General features: G+C 33.8%; 1 protein-coding gene and 1 non-coding gene across 6 annotated transcripts in view; both read right to left on the bottom strand.

Annotated features, from left to right (window-relative positions):
* The window catches only part of ATRNL1 (attractin like 1), a 931,221-nt gene that overhangs the window by 399,160 nt on the left and 513,672 nt on the right, over positions 1 to 18,389 (bottom strand). The gene's annotated exons all lie outside the window — the stretch shown is intronic.
* LOC143654680 (U7 small nuclear RNA) lies at positions 16,607 to 16,668 on the bottom strand. The gene has a single exon (XR_013161876.1). It is a non-coding gene; the product is annotated as a U7 small nuclear RNA (small nuclear RNA).

The following is an 18,389-nucleotide window of genomic DNA, read 5'->3' as shown; positions in this document are numbered from 1 at the left end:
CAGCGCCCATGGTGCCCACACAGCCCACACAGCCAGGGACCTTTGGAGATGCAGAAGGAAAATGCCCCTGGGGAAAGCTTATGAAATAAGGAGAGAAAGTCAGCAGACATCGCCATGGTCCTTCCAAGCTGAGAAAGAAATTCTGAACTTCATCAGCTCTTTCTTTGGAGTTACGGTATCTTTCTTTGGATGCCTTAATTTAGACATTTTCATAGTCTTAGAACTGTAAATTTGTAAATTAATAAGTTCTCTTTTTAAAAGCTGTTCTGTGTCTGGTATATTCTATCCTGGCAACTTATGAACTAAAACAGTATATGTATGCTTAATCATATGAAAATAAAACCTTCCTAACTGTTTTTCCAAAGTGACTGTACCATTCTATATTGTTAAAAGAAATGCATGACAGCTGTAGTTGTTCTGCACCCTCATCTGGTATGGTTGGCTTTACTGTTTGTTTTTGGTGTGCACGTGTAGTAACATCATGGTTTTAATTTGAATTCTTCAAAAACTAATGATGTTGAATATATTTTCATGTGAATATTGGGCATCCATATATCTTCTTTACTGAAGAGTCTATTCAAATCTTTTGCCATTTAAAAAACTGCATTGCTTGTTTTCCTATTGTAGAGTTCTTTTTTCATTTTTTAAAATATTTTTATTGAGAAATTTTCATATACATACAGTCCAATCATATTATATAATCAATGGTTCACAATATCATCATCTTGTCGTGTATTCATCATGATAATTTTTAGAACATGTGCATCCCTCCAGAAAAAGATACACAAAGAAAAAAGAAAAAAGTCATATATCCCAAACCCCTCATCCCTCCCTTTTATTGACCATCAGTATTTCAAACTACCCAATTTTTTACTCTTTATCCCCTCTAACATTTACTTAACTTTTGGCCTTATATATCTCTATATGTCTGTCCATACTTTGGATAAAAGGAGCATCAGACACAAGGTTTTCACAATCACATGTTCACATTGTAAAAGCTATATAGTTATAGAGTCGCCTTTAAGAATCAAGGCTACTGGAACACAGCTCAGCAGTTTCAGGTACTTCCCTCTAGCCACTCCAATACACCATAAACCAAAAAGGGATATCTATATAATGTGTAAGGAAAACCTACAGGAAAACCTCTTGACAGACGTTGAAATGTCTCAGCCACTGAAATTTATTTTGTCTTTTTTCTCTTTCCCCTTTGGTCAAGAAGACTCTTAAACCCATATGCTTGGTCCAGGTTCATTCACAGGATTCAGTCCCATATTGCCAAAGAGATTTATTCCCCTGGGAGTCATTTCCATGCAGGGAAAGGGCAGTGCATTCACCTGTTGAGTTGGCTTAGAGAGAGAGGCCACATTTGAGCAACAAAAGAGGTTCTCTGCGGGTGACTGTTAGGATAATTATAAGCAGGAATAAACTGCACAGGGGAAAGCTTCATGATTGAGAGCTCAGCCTAATGAACTGGTTGTTCCCACAGCTTGTGAGAATATCAGGAATTCCCCAGAAGGGAAAGTTTAGTATTTCCTCCTTTCTTGCCAGTCCCCCAAAGGGACTTTGCAAATACATTTTTATTCTCTGTGTAAATTACTCTTGGTTACATTGGGGCATCACACTGACCTGTACAGACCAACAAGATCTCATGCCCTATTAAAGATTCCATGTGATTATAGTGTTCCAGTAAACTGTTTTAGTTTGTAAACTGCCAGAATTCAATATACCAGAAATGGAATGGCTTTTTAAAAAGGAATTTATTAAGTTGCAAGTGCTATCAAGTTATTAAGTTACAGTTCCAAGGACGTGAAAATGTCCAAATTAAGGCATCATTAAGAGGTTACCTTCACTCAAGAAAGGCTGATGCCACAGCTCAGTCAGTCATCTGGGAAGTCATGTGGTTGGTGTCTGCTGGGTCTTTGGGTTCTGGACACCTCTCTCAGCTGGGAAGGCACACGGCAATGTCTGCTAGCTTTCTCTCCTCGCTTCCTTAGGCTTTCCCAGAGGCGCCTGCCTGCACATCTCCAAAGGTCTCTGGCTGTGTGGGCATCTGTTACCCCTGGACTCTGAAGTTTCTGTCAGCTCTGTTCTTTCTGAGGTTTCTCCAAAATATTTCTCCTTTTAAAGACTCTAGTAAACTAATCAAGACCCACCTGGAATGGGTAGAGTCACATCTCTAATCAAAAGGTTATACTCACAAGAGATAATCTAATCAAAATTGGATCAGGATTAAAACATGGCTTTTCTGGGGTATATAATACTTTCAAACTGGTACACTGACCATACAGGTTAAATTAGATAACGTGCCACCCAAAATACAAATTTTGCACCAAATAACCACCTCTTCCTTTGGTCTCACACAAAAATGGAAGTTTGAATATATGGGCCATATCATCCTTTAGTCAGTATTCTGATTTACCTTACTCCTATCCAGATCATCTTAATTCATATCCCTAGTCGAAGTCTAATCACTTTTTCAGCTTTCTGAACAGTTGCTCACACTGGTACCCACTGGTATTGCCTGAGGGGACAGGCCAGGTTTCCTGGTCCAGACAGCAGGCTGTCTAAATAAATAGAGTTGGGGTTCAATGAGATCCTTCTACTTGTACTTCCAGGCCACTGAGGTGTCTCTGGGAAAAGAAGAGTCTCAGACCTCAGGTAACAAAGACTTTTCTAGGACCTGCCCATTTATATAGCTGGGTCTTTTTTGCTGGTCACCTCTCTGCCCCAATGTATTTTTAAACTTTTTACTGAAGCAGAAAATACAGGAAAGTCACTATTTCAAGAATTGAATGTATCTGTGTGTTGGTTTGAAGCTGTGTATACCCCAGAAGAGATCATGGTCTTTTAATTCATTCCTGTAAGTATAGACCTATTGCGGGTGGGAACATTTGATGAGTGCCCAGGGTGGGTCTTAATCCTCTTACTGGAGTCTGTTATAAGACAGAAAAAAAGCTCCAGAAATATCTGGAGAAAACAGCCCCATACAGAAGCTAAGAGAAACAGAACCTAAAAGAGAGAAACACAGAAGCTCAGAGAAGTCGCCTCTGAAGCCAGAAGCTAGAAGCAATGAAATCCAGGACAGAAACATATTTTTACGTTCTGGCCTTCATTTTTTGGGGATGATTCAGTCATTTTCCTTCTTGTATAATGTATGATGGTGGGACTATACCATAAAAAGTATTATTATTATTTTACTGTTTACTTTTGTTTTGTTTTTTTACTGTTGATTAACAATAAAGTAATTTCAGTTTTTCATTATTAATAACAATGCTATTATGAGCATCCTCCTATGTGTTTTTGGTGAACCTATTTATGCATTCCTATTGAGTATATACCTAAGGGTGGAATTGCTCATTGATAAGGTATGCATATACTCAGCTTAATAGAAACTGCCAGTTAATCAAAGGGGCTTGTGCTGGTGTAAAACTATTATGTATCCCAGTAAAACCATTTTCTTTTAATCCAATCTTGTGGGGGCAGACCTACTGTTGGGTGATTAGGCTGTCTCCATGGAGATGTAACCCTGCTCAATGGAGGTGGGTCTCAATTCACTTGCAGGAGTGCTTTAAGAGAGACATTTTAGAATAAAGCACAAACAACTGAAGAAAGAAAATGCCCCAGCAGAAGCCACAAGGACCCACAGGAACTGAGGGAGCCATTTTGAAACCAACCCAGAAGAGAAGGGTCAACAAACGTTGCCACTTGCCTTTCCATGTGACAGAGAAACCTGGACGCGATCGGCCGTTATTCGGTGAAGGTACCCTTTTATTGATGCCTTAATTTGAACATTTCTATGGCCTTAAAGTTTTAGCTTGTAACTTAATAAACCCCTTTGTAAAAGCCAATTCACTTCTGGTATATCGCATTCCAGAAGCTTTAGCAAACTGAAACAAGGTTGTACCACTTTAGACTCCTTGCAGCAGTGGTTAAAAGCTCTAATTACTGCAATCCTTGCCTACATTTGGCATTGTCGGTTTAAAATTTTTTTTTTTACCATTTTGATAGATGTGCAAATAGTATCATGTAGATTTATTCTACATTTCTCTAGTGATTAATGAAGCTGAGCACCTTTACACATATGCTTATTGAGTATCTGGATATCCTTTTTTGTGAGGAAACTGTTCAAATTTTTGCTGCCTTTTATCTTTTTAAAATTGATTTGAAAATTTCTTTATATATTCTTATTAGGCTTTATTAACCAGACATATGTATTGGAAACATCTTCTTCCACTCTGTAGCTTGCTTTTCACTCTTTCAATCATGTATTCTGATGAAGAGAGGTTTTAATATAGTCTGGTTCATTACTTTTTTCTTTCATAATTAATTATTTTTAGGTCTTGTTTATGAAATATTTGCCTACTCCAAGGTCATGAATGTTTTGGTAATAAACAATGACATCTTTTTTTCAAAGTTTTAATCTACAAACTACTAGAATTAATTGCCATCTATTTTTTAAAACTCTTGAGCATAATGTTTACTTGTATGTAATAAAAAAGATACAGTTTAAAATTTTTTAGACTGAGGATTTTTCTAAATTTTATTCAAATAATAAAGGATGATAATGATTACCTAAAATAAAATTTCACTCAAATCTACTCGTTTTGTGTAATGTAGCACCATTAGGCTTAACGGACTACTAATTTATATGGATTTTTGACATCTTACTTGCTTACTGTCTGGTGGTCAATTAAACTCATTGTTTCAGTATAAATTTCATCAGGCATAAAATATGTTTCCTTTTACCAGAGTCTAAGACTATCAAAATCCCAAATATATGTATGCATATTCTTTGAATATCCTGGAAATAGGTCAGTGCTTAATATGGTTGATTGAATTCAAGTACCATTATAGACACAAATGAACTGCTACTTGTGTAGCATGAAATGGAAAACCTGTCTCATTGTCATCACAAAATGGTAAGGATAATTTGGCAAATATAATAAAAGTGCATAACAATCACGGTATGTTATATATATCAAAAGTTGAAGTGATATAAGAGATTTTATTGGAAACAATTACTTTTGCTGATTTCTTTATAGATACTAATTTTCAATTGCAGATCTTATTCTTGGTACTGATATTTCATTAACAAATGTTACATAAAACTTCCTTTTTTGACCTAAGAGAAAATAGAATGCCCAAATTTTTGAACTCTAGACTGCTTATTCTCAATTATAGTAATGACAACAGTTTTGAGAATCATAGAACAATGACTTTAGCTACAGCTACTAACATATATGGTCCTCCTTTCATGCCTACCAAGGGAAATATGAAACTAATCCTCTTGGAAGCCATCACTGGTATCTAAGTACTTTAGAATTTCTATGTATGAAGAGTTCTAGAAATAATCTAAGAGTAAAGGACTTGTTAGATGGTTAAATGACTAATAGGAACAAAAAATTCCCATATTAGTTAATGCTTCCAGAATCTGCAACTTCTAAAATGCCTATCAACTTCTGGTATAACAGCATGAAGAGCTCTGTTGATATGCTCCCAAATGAAACTGGAGAAAATTATTTCAAAACCAGCCATTTAAAGCCTCTGAAATGGTCCTAAAGGCAAAAAGCAAATGGAGGAACATCTAAGGAAATCTATCAAAATATAGCAAGATGGGCAAAAGTCTATGGTAGGTAAACCAAGACCATTCCTTTCCCCCATCCAAGTTCATGGATGGGGGAGACTCCACCCCAGATTGCAGTAGCCAAGGACACAGGGATTCCTCTCACCCAGCTCCCTGTGGAAGGTCTTTCTTCCTAGAATATCAACATTTCTCACCCTATCTGAGTTACTTTTGCTAGGGCTAAATCCTGGGCAAGTGTGCTTGAGACATGGGCACTCCCTATTCTTCTCAGTTCCCATTCATGGAAAAGAGGTTCTACCTTAGATGTGGAGCACTGAAAATACTGAGGCCCCAATTTCCCTTGCCCTAGCTCCTGATGCAGTGGTTCCACCCCAGAAGAAACAAGCCAAGAGGATCTTAGGTTGCTGCCACACACCTCCACCAAGTACTTGGTTCATAGAGTAGAGGTGTCACTTAAAGAGAGACTTGCTATTGTTCACACCTCCAGCTCCAGAACCCTAATTTAATGATTTTGCATGAGATGGGGGTTAGGAGGAGAAACAGGCCTTAAAACAAATCTCTCATGGAAATTTCCAGGAAATAACTGTATTTGTAACAGAACATAGAGAATTTAAGCCCAAGCGTGCTCTCAAGAACAGGGAGGTTGAAAGGCATTTGGAAGGAGATGTATGGAATTAATGAAGACATAGCTCAGACTGTAGGCTGCCTAATTTGCAGGAGAAAATCAAGGAATAATACAGTTAGGAGGAGACATTTTGGAGTCAGAACAAACATCAAACACAACATAAGAAACTATTCCTTCAAAAGAACCACAATTTGAAGGGATTAGTTTATTGAACAATTTATTCCCCAGGACATGAGACTTTATAATTTAATTTCATGCTCTTTCTTGCAATACCTTTTTCTTTCTTCTTTGCTAAGCTAGCTGCTACTTGTTCTTAATTTTAGCCCTTAGCCTGAATTACAATAGTTGACCTACTTATGTTTATCCCACACTAAATTTTAAGCTTTTTCTTGAAAATAAGGACAATGTCTTACTAAATTTTGTTTCCTCTGCCTACACAAAGTCTGCAATACACTGTCTACATAATTATAACTTAATTAAAAATTATAGATTAATAATTCAAAATGGTACAGATAATCCATAATTCCTATTTTATTTATCTTTAAAATATTTTGTAAGAAATTGCCTCCTTTCTCTGCTGAATTATATTTCTATAATCAAAATCATGTAATATTAAAGTTATATGGTGGCAAGAAGCATGACAAACATCAGGAGATGGACCATTAAGAATTGCTAATGGAGAACATACTGTATTTATTGATGATTTCTATATGAGGAAATGTTTCCTATGTAGTTATTAAATGATAAATTTCATTTTTTCTTATTTAAGCCAAAAAATAAGATCATAAATTAAGTTGGAGAAAAATATATGTAATATAAAACAGTAATAAAATATTTTCTTTTTCTATGATAATTCACCTACTTTGGTTTCCAATTAGACCTAATTTAGTTTGTGTACTTTGAGACACTGATTTCCAAGTTCATTACTGGCATCAAATTTGAATAAGAAGAAAATCAGACTATTAAGAACAACTTAAAATAATTTAGTTTGCTGCCTGTCTAAAGAAACAAAATATTCTCCAAGGACTACTTAGAAATTCTATGGTTTTAACTCATCATTGCAACAAAACCAAATATGCCAAACACAAACAAGAACATATTGAAACATTACAAAAACTAATTCATGGACAGATGCTTAAGCAACATAGAGACCTGGCATAAATTATTTGAGCCAAATTACTGTTAACTCTAAGTGTGATAATTACTGGTAGAGCTGATGTTTCAAATAAACCTATTCTGCTTTAGCTACTGAGAAACTTATAATGTAAAATTATTCCTGATCCATTCTGTTTCCCTGAAACAACAACTGACACAGGAAAGCAAACAAATAATTCATCCCAAAATTTACAGACCATATGTGCCATCATTTTAAAGTTTTTTTTTAATTGCAATCAATATATTCTTAATAAGACATGTATATACTATATATATGAGTGATAAATGTTCAGCTTATTTAAGAAAGGTTTGATACTGTTGGGCATCTTGGTTTAGGTCAGTATCATATCAGTTGCTGCTGGCATGGAGATAGACATTGTCATACAAGTTAAAAATAAGGTATTTCCTCTGCAAATCAGGTTGGAGAAAATTTAGTAAGAAAGAAAGAAGGGGTAGGTATCATTTAAGGATGTATGGGAAAGAAAAGTCTTTATATTAACAGAGAGGCAACCTTGAAGTTTTTTTTTTTTTTTTTTTTACATGGGCAGGTACCGGGAATCAAACACGGGTCCTCTGGCATGGCAGGCAAGCATTCTTGCCTGCTGAGCCACTGTGGCCCACCCTAGCTTGAAGACTTTTATTTGGGGGCTTTACAGTTTCCTCTGGTTATAGAGGAGGTTGTTCATGGAGGTAGCATAGGGAAGCATATGTTATGATAGCACAAACAGTACCATGAATAGTAATTATTAGACCAACAACGCAACAGGCGAAATTTCTTCAAACACTGAAGTATATGCAGTGCTATTAGTTACAGAAACATCATATAGATGATTGCTCAAAGTAGATCCCAGTATCGATATTAGATTGAGCTACACTCTTTTCAATGATGTCACGTTTGTGTGCCTGGATTTTTTATAGCAGTTGATATGATGAAAAGCAAGAATCACATGAAAATCAATGCACAGCAAGATATATATGTAGTGACGTCCAATCTGATTCTAAGGTTTGAGAAACTGTATAACGTCCAGCACACATACACACATACACACACATGCATACACAAACACACATCTTCATTGAGGTGATTTAAGAGTGAAATAAAATATTATTTTATTTTTAATTTACATGCATTTTTAAGCAGCTGTTAAATTGTTAGGATATAAATGTTTGTTAAGCTTTTTAGAATTATTTAATAAACTAAACTACCAAGTATTTCTTTTTCACAGTGCCTAGAGGCACTGTGAAAAAGGTATTGAGACACTAAAGGTAGAAGAGAAAGTTTAGGAACTTTTGGTTTAGAAGATACAGCTCTCATGAGACTTCTCTAAAACAAACAGATGCTCCAAAATGAAATCCAGCCAACTGAGAGAAAAAGCAAAAAGGAGTTGGGAGTGGAGAAGCTGTCATAAAAAGACTGGTTGTATGTAGCAAAGTCACTTAACTATATAACTAATACTGACCAACTATAGGAATTCATAGACAGAAGGTGAATCTCACAAACAAGGACAAGCTAAATATACAAATAACAAAACAGGGAAGAGGAGGAAGGAAAAGGTGAGATGCAGATGAAAGATTTAATATCTTTTTCCCAAGCTGGTAATCAAAAGGTTCTCTAAAGTTAAAAACATGCAGTAAAAAAATCCATTTGAAATAGAGATGGGGGAAAAAATTGGATAGATGGAAATACTAGTGGTCAATGAGAGGGAGGGGTAAGGGGTATGGGAATGTATGAGTTTTTTCTTTTATCTTTTTATTTCTTTTTCTAGAGCGATACAAATGTTCTAAAAAATGATTATGGTGATGAATATACAACTATGTGATGATATTGTGAGCCCCTCATTATATATTGTGCAAAAGACTGAATGTAAGTGAAGTTTTCAATAAAAATATTTTTAAAGAATAAAATAAATAAAATAAAAATAAGAAAAGAAGTCTGCTACCCAACTAATGTCCTATTTGTAATCTCAGTGATGCATAGTCACATATTAGTATTTATATCATTTTATATTTCTCAATATTTTGCAGTAAATTTATTTATTTAAAAAAAAAACTGATCCTGCCTTTGAATTTTTTTCTATCTTGAATCCATAGCCTCAACTTAGCTTTGCCACAATACTCCACAACTACCTCTCCCACTCTCTTTTTATAAATTCCCTACCTTGATAACCAAAAACAAAAACAAAAAAACAAAAAAAAACATTTCATTCTAAAGTGTTAACATGTTTCATAATTTATTTTTTTAATCTTAGAATGATCTGTTAATAACTAATACATTTCTCGAAGTTCAAATATTGTTTCTGTTTCACTGTAGTTGATATTTCTTCTTTTTCAATTAAAGTAAAAAGAAATGTAATTCTTTTCAAAAAAGTAGGACCCATATTTATCAGAAATCTTCATACTGCCTGTTTCTTGGCCTTTCTTTTGTTGTATTTACCTAGAAAAATGCCGGAAAGATATTTTCAGAATGTGTATTGATGATTTCTAGACAATGATAGTTGGGATGATTTATTTTCTTTTCCCCTTATACTTTTCTTTTTTGTTTAAAATTTTTCAGTAAACACGTATAATATTTTTTAATAACAGCAATGATTTTTCTTTAGAAAAAAAGGCACAAAACCAAAAGCAAATATGCCAAGATATTAATAGCTTTTCATTGTGCATGTGGGACTATGAATGATTGTTACTTGTGTTTTGTATTTTTACTGGATTTTTTTTCCAAAATGAAAAACAATTCAAGCAGTCATATAAATATCTTTAAATACAATAAATTTGCCCTAGCAAATCTCCCATTTTAAAATTCATTTATACAAATTCTAGCCAAATACTGACCACAAGTATAAAGGCATCTGGTTTAAAGAATTAAAATCTATTGTTTTAGGATAAATTTTGTCCCCCCAAAAGGCATACTGAAGTCCTAATCTGCAGTACCTCAGAATGCGGCCTTATTTGGAAACAGGGTCATTATAAATGGAATTAGGCAACTTAAAATGAGGTAATATTGGGGTAGGGTGGGTGTTAAATCCATATGACTGTTATCCTTATGAGAAGGGAAGAGGAATCACAGACACCAAAAGAAGATGGCCATGTGACAAAGAAGCAGTGATTGAGTTATGCCACAACCCAAGAAACACTAAGGGTTGCCAGCTACCACCAGAAGTCAGGATAGAGGCATGGAACAGATTCTTGCTTACAGACTTTAGAGGGAGCATGGTCCTCACACCTTGATTTTGGACTTCTAGACTTCAGAATTGTGAGACGATAAAATTATTGCTTAGTCACCCAGGTTTTAGCAATCTGTTACAGAACCTCTAGGAAACTAAGACACATACTATTTCGAATACATTCAGATTTTCCTCATTAAATGCAATGCCCACTAAAACTGTTAAAGAGCAGGTAGCAAAGTTAAAAAATTCAGGATCTTATTGAATTCATGCCCTGCTTTTAGATAGGGTGTGTAATTTTTTTTGTAGCAGTCTACACAGCTTGGTTTTCAACTACCCTCTTGGTGGGGGAAATTCAGAGGCATACAATCACCTGTTTTGTTTTCATTTAGCATTTCAAAGAATAAAATAGCATTGCCTGAAAACATTGCAATCATCCAAGAGGTATTATGTAGTTCTACTTACAAATTCTAAAGTTAAGCAGATCCAACTTGGAAACTCTGGGGACTTAAAAAGAAAATAGAGGCTATACAAAGAAGAAGTTATGCAAACAAAGGTAATCTCTTTATCCTTCCCTAATTGTTTTATATGATAGCAATATATGAACTTATGTTATATAATATGTACCTCTTTCATGGTATGCTGGGTTGGAACTGTTGTGCATCCCAGAAAAGCCATGTTCTTTAATCCTCATTCAATATTGCTGGGTGGGATCTTTTGATGAAGGTGTTTCCATGGAGATGTGACTCACCCAATTGTGGGTGGAACCTTTTGATTAGGTAGTTTCCATGGAGATGTATCTCCACCTATTTAAGATGGGGTTGCTTACTGGAGTCTTTCAAGAGTGAACCATTTTGAAAAAAGCTTTAGTGCACACACAGCCCAGATACCTTTGGAGATGGAGTAGGAAGTGCCTCCAGGAAGCCTTACAGAATGCGAAACCAGAAGAAAAGTGACCATGTGCCTTCCCCGTTGACAGAGGTGTTCTGGACAGCATCAGCCTTTCTTGAGTGAAGGCCACCTCTTGTTGGTGCCTTAATTTGGACATTTTCACAGACTTAGAAATGCAAACTTCCAACTTAATAAATTCTCTTTTGAAAAGTCATTCAATCTCTGGTATACTGCATTCCAGCATCTTTAGCAAACCAAAACAAATGGTGTGATAATAAATGTTTAATAATCAAATCTCCAAACAGACACAGGGAAATCCCAATTTGCATAATTTACAGGTTTCTCTGGTATAAATTTTCCCACCATGGCTAATTTCAAACTACCAAGGTAATGTTGCTGAAGGAATTAGGAAGAGATGCACATGATAAGCTCTTAGAAGACAGTTCTAACCAGCTCCTTCATACCATGTCACATTACTATCATATCTTATGTTATATTTTCGAGTAGAGTACTGTATTGCTTAATATCATTTCAAAAGTAATATGTCATTCAGATAATGACAATATTCAAGTCATATTTTGTAACTATCTGAAATCTATTTCTATTGGTGACAACTTACTTTTGCAATAACAAGAAATGAAAAGGACCTTAATAAAATGACATTTAATATTTTGCTGAGCACCTTCAGAGAACATAGTTTAAATGTACAGTTCTAAAACATATTTGGAAGCAAAATCACATTCTTTCAAAATTATGAACTGAGGTATTTTAAAAATTTTGCTGTATCTGTTGAAGTCAGGGTTGTATTATGACTTTAGTGGACCTTGAGCACTTTTGTCCACTTACTCTAAACACACATATACATTTAAAAAGAAAAAAGAAATTCAGTGAGAGACATGGAAACAATTTATTTTATGACAGCTTGACATAGAAACAAATAGAACCCAGGCTATATTCATTATTATATTATATACTCATTATTACCATATTTATCTTTACTTCATCTTTTAAAAGAAGATAAAATTAAAACATTTTTGTGAGCCAATTAATTTTCAGCTCCTCAAAAAAATTAAAAATTTAAGTCTGTAGATCTTTCCTTAAAGTACTAATTATTTATATCTCACATGTTTTGATAAGTAGTATTTTCTGTATCATTTAATTTCAAGTATTTTCTAATTTCTACCTCAATTTCTTCTTTGTCTAATTAGGTATTATTTGATTTTTAAAATCTTTCCACTGTTTGACTTTTTCAAATTACATTTTTACGTTGATTTGTGACTTTTATTGCACTAGATAAACAGAATAAAGGGTCTTAGTTTGCAAGCTGATAGGATATGAAACATCATAACTGGAATGGCTTTTAACAAGAGGAATTTAATAAGTTTCAATTTTTCAGTTCTAAGCCTATAAAAATGTCCAAATTAAGGCATCAAGGGAAAGATACCTTAATTCAAGGAAGGTTGATGGGTCAGGACACCTGACAGCTGGGTAGCCATGTGGCTGGCATCTGCTGGTCCCTTGCTCCTGGGTTCCACGCTTTCAGCCTCTGTTCCTGTGGGGGTTCCTCACTTAGCTTCTCTGGGGCTGGCTTTCATCTCTAGGCTTCCCTTGGCTCTCTCCAGGTTCTGGCTTGCTCAACATCTCAAGATGATGGCTGCTGAGCTCCAAGCATCTCCAAACATCCATGTCTCTGTTCTCCAAATGTTGGCAGCTATGGCTTCTGTCGTTTCTAACTTTCTCCAAAATATTTCCTCTTTTAAAGGATCTCAGGAAACTAATCAAGACCCACCTAGAATGGGTACAGTCACATCTCCATCTAATCAAAAGGTCATACCCACAGTTGGGTGTGTCACATCTCTGTGGAGATAATCTAATAAAAAATTTCTGCCCTAAGGTATTGAATCAGGATTAAAAGAAACAGCTGTCCCCACAAAATTGTATCAAGATTAAAACATGACTTTTCGGGGGTACATAATACTTTCAAACCAGCACAAATGGTATACATAAAAAAAGTTTCTTTACATTTTTATCATGAAATATATATACAAAAAACCAATAAATTTCAAAGTAAATTTTAACACGTAGTTATAGAACAGATTTCAAAGTTTCGTATAGGTTACAGTTCTACAATTTTTTCTTTTTGGTTCTCCAAGACACTGGAGACTAAAAATAAATATCAACCAAATGATTCAGTAGTCAGTCATTTGTTAAATCTTAATTTCTCTGTTATAACTCCTCCTTCTCCTTTGATCTTTTCCCCAATCTTTAGGGATATTTGGTTTATACCCATTCTAACATTTTTTCATGAAAAAATTATTTTTTAAAAGCATTCCAAGAGTTGCTTTTTGGCCTCATATATAATTTCTAATAAATTTTGCATATTTACTAGAAATATTTATTTTCCATGTTTGCAGGGGTGATCAGGTTTTTTAAATCAAGGTTATTCATTGTATTGTCAGTATCTTCCTTTTCCTTAATGATTTTTGTCTTCTTGATCTACTGGTTGTTAAGAGAATTTTTTCATAGATATTAGATTCTAATTTTGCCAATTTTTGCTTTATACATTGAGGTTATGCTATTAGGTGATTATCAGCTTATAAACATTATATCTTTGCCTTAAAAATAATCCTTTAGCCATAGAGATTTTCTGTCTCTATCAACTAAAACATTGTATTTTATTTTATATTAGTACAACTATATAAATTTTCTTTTGTTTAGAATTTGCTTAAAGGGTAAATTTAACAAATGTACAATACAACTATAGATAACTTTAACACAATCACAGCTCCAAACAATTCTATCACCCCTAAACAGTCTTTTGTGCTGCACTCTTGTAGTCATACTCTCAGACTCCATGACACCTTCCCTTGAAACCACTGGATCTGTTTTCTATCCTTATGGTTTTGACTTTTACAGAATGTCATATAAATGAAGTTATGCAACATATAATCTTTTGATGCTGGCATTTTGCACTAAGAATAAATGCCTTGGTTATATATTATCAAAAGCTCTTTTTTTTGTTGTTGTTGTTTGGAGTTTCATAGTTTGTTTATCCGTTCATCTGTGGAAAGACGTTAGTATTGTTTCCATTCTTCAGAGATTGTAAATACAGCTGCTATAAACATCCCTGTACAGGTTTTTTTTTTATGAATATAAGTTATCATTTCTCTAGGGAAAATACACAAGAATGAAGATGTGTCACCATATGGTAAATGTATGTTTTATATAGTTAATAATTGTTCAGATATACCTACATATTACATTTTTTAACGCATGTCAGATCTTCCCTCTCTTATCACAACCATTCCCTGAAACACAAGACTTTTAGAATTTCGACTAGTGAGTAATCTGTGGGTGTCAAAGTGTATCAGTCTTTGCCTAAACATGCCAATTTCTCCCTTATTCTTGAAATACATTTTCAATTGATGTAGAACTCTTTAAAAAAATGTTATTGTATAATATAACATATATACAAAGCAAAGAAAGAAAAAAGCAAGTTTTCAAAGCACTCTTCCACAAGTAGTTATAGTACAGATCCCAGAGTTTGTCATGGGCTGTCATACCATCCTCTCAGATTTTTCCTACTAGCTGCTCCAGAATATAGAATCCTAGAAGGAGTAAATACTTTTTTATCACAGTCGACTTTTTTTCTTTTTTGTAAAAGATAACATATATACAAAAAAAGCAATAAATTTCAAAGTACAGCACAACAATTAGTTGTAGAATAGATTTCAGAGTTTGGCATGGGTTACAATTCCATAACTTTAGATTTTTACTTCTAGCTGTGCTGAGATACTGAAGACTAAAATAAATATAAATTTAATGATTCAGCAATCATATTTGTTTGTTAAACCGTACCTCTTCTGTATAACACCACCATAACTTTCTATCTTTCTATCCCAATCTTTAGGGGTTTTGGGGCTATGACAATTCTAGTTTTTTAATATTGGAAGGGGATGTCATAATATGGGGTAGGGAGATGGAACTAGCTGAGGCTGGGCCCTCTAGGTTTCAGGACTTATCTGGTCTAGGGATCCCTCTGGAGGTTGTAGGTTTCTAGAAAGTTACCCTAGTGTATGGAACCTTTGTAGAATTTTATATATTGCCCTAGGTGCTCTTTAGGATTGGCTGGGATGATTTTGGTTGGGGTTTGGCAAGCTATGATAGGTAGCAATATCTAACTGAAGTTTGCATAAGAGTGACCTCCAGAGTGTCCTCTTTGTTTAAACTTTCTCTGCCACTGATATTTTATGTTATACTTCTTTTCCCCCTTTTGATCAGGATGGAATTGTTGATCCCATGGTGCCAGGTCTGGATTCATCCCTAGGAGTCATCTCCCATGCCACCAGGGAGAATTTCACCCCTGGATATCATGTCCTACATAGCAGGAGGGCAATGATTTCATTTACAAACTTGGGCTTAGAGAGAGTGTGGATACAGAGTTTTAAATTTTAAATTATTTTATTTTCAATTCTATAAGTTCTATTTCCAGTCCATTAGCTCAGATTTTAGAGTTGCCTGTAACTTGCAGACTTTTTCAAACTTTATCTCTTTCAACATAGCAAGTGTGGTTGTTTTGTAAAATGTAGGCAATTATTCCAATATTTTAAATCTCAGGTCTGTTTTATTAATCTGTTGTTTCTTCTGGTTGTTGCTCATGGTACTTGTATTTCCTGTGTGCTTGGTTCATTTTTGACTGTGTGCTACTTGTTTTCCTTGGAAAAAAAAAAGTATTGGGAGGGAATTTTTTGAAACCTAGATGAAACTGTGTTCTTCATAGAGGATTTCCTTTATTCTGTTAGAAGGTATTTTAAACTAAATTCGTAGTTCAAGATTTGGGGGATCATATAGACAAATAAGGGACGACTTACGGCTACAAGAGGGCAGGGTTCTTACAGGTTTACTTCAACCTTATCTTTCCCTGAATGGACAGACCTGTGAGGTTTTCCCTTAATGTGACAAGCATTTCCTATTAGATTTCCAACTCGGTGCAGGACTTGGGTGTTTACTACTTTGCCTTACACTGTGACACAAAAATCTAAATGTTAAGTTTGCCTTTATGGACAATGTCAACAGGGCCAACGTCTTTCATTACTCTTCTTACTTCTCAATTCTCCTTTTTCCTTATTTTTGGCCTTGTAATTAATATCAATCTGGTCAATTTAGTTCTTTGATACTTTTTTTTTTAAATTGGGTTTTCCAGCTAAAGCCAGAAAACCTGCTACACAAATTCTAAAAGAGCTGCAACACTCTTTGATACTTTTAATACATTTTAAAAACTTAAATAGCATTTTAGAATTCAGTAAAAGATTGATCTAACTTCCCCATCAACAGAAATACCTATATTACTGTCACTGATTTTTAGGATAAAACATTATCCTAAATCTACAAAGTATACTTCAAAGAATATTAAGCTAAACTAATATTTATCAAAAACTCTTTATATGCATTATGTGACAATTGATGAAATTTAATGAAATGCATTACAAAATTTATTTATTTAAAATTAAACCTTTTGAAATCAATAAAAATGGATGTTATGAATATGAAATTTCTTCTTTTGCTACATAATTCTTTATAATATAATATAGATAATTATAAACATGTAACAGACAGTAAATAAGAAATTGTTTACAAGTATACTTATTTGATTAAGATATGTTAAATTCATTTAATTATAAAATCTGAAAAGATATATAGTAGTCATTCTATAAAATTATAATTTCTAATATGTCTATCTTGGTTTAACTATAAATGTTATATTTCAACAATATCCTAACCATGATATATAACATAGAATCTAAGCAACCTGATATAAGTAAAATACATTCTCTCCAAATGAAACTACTACTTTTAATTGATAAATGCACATTAGAGATACAATTATTTATTTAATGTTCTTATTACTTCCCATCTTTATGTTACATATATTAATGTGTTTATTTAAGAACTCAATCTCATGGACAATTAAACAATACCCACAGAGGTATACAAATGTCCAATCCAATCAGTTCCACCTTATTAAGCTTTTCTTTCACTACTTTATTGTATCATCAGCTATAGAGAAAAAAAATGTCCTTTGAAAACAATTGTGTTGATCGCTTTGGAATTAATTTTCAAAGTCCAAATTTGCATAATGTATGATCTACATATTTTACATTTTCAAATAAAGGTTTAATGTTTATATTTGTTAGTTTCTTTGCATGATGTTCTTCATTAACTCAAAACATTATAATAAAATAAACTTTATTCTGCTATTTTGAATGTTACATAAGTATATAATCATAATTGATGGTAGTTAGTTGAACTTTATTAAAAATGCAGTTAATAATTAACCTAAGTTTCTATAATTTTGACAATAGTAATTACTAATTAGAGAGCATTTTTTTTGAGTGCTTAGACAAACAAGGCATCATCCTAAGAACTTTCCATGTGGTAATTCACTTACTGTTCACAACAAATGCACCATTTAGGTAATATTGTTTGTCTCCCCTAATTCACAGATAAAGAAACTGAGGCACAGAGAAGTTAATAACATGATTAAAAGTCATGTTATTTATGACCTCAGCTGGCTCTAAGCCACCATGCTATTCTCATTCTATTAACAGGTTGACCATAACCCAAATTACTTACAAATGTAAAATTATAAATAGTTACAACTGTTACTTTGTAGGGGGTTCCCAGAAAAACATGGGAAAATTCCTGATGAGTCTCTGACCCATCATTTCTATCATTTCTATAGAAATTAAAGCTGGCAAGAGAAAACAAAGTTTTATATCACATAGATTCTATAATATAAAGTTATTTTCACAGAGTTCACTTGCTTTCATTTGTTAATTTAATTTAATTTATTTATGACTCAAATTTGATTACTGAACATTTAGAAAGGCCACATAATGTACCAGGGACCTGTGAATATATTCATGAAGAAAGTAGTGATTAGGAGCATAGTTTTTAGAATAATGATGCCCTG

Source organism: Tamandua tetradactyla, chromosome 13, assembly GCF_023851605.1.
Source record: "Tamandua tetradactyla isolate mTamTet1 chromosome 13, mTamTet1.pri, whole genome shotgun sequence".
Classification (NCBI taxonomy): Eukaryota; Metazoa; Chordata; class Mammalia; order Pilosa; family Myrmecophagidae; genus Tamandua; species Tamandua tetradactyla.
The sequence above is the reverse complement of the archived record's forward strand: the minus strand, read 5'-3'. Positions and strand labels throughout refer to the sequence as shown.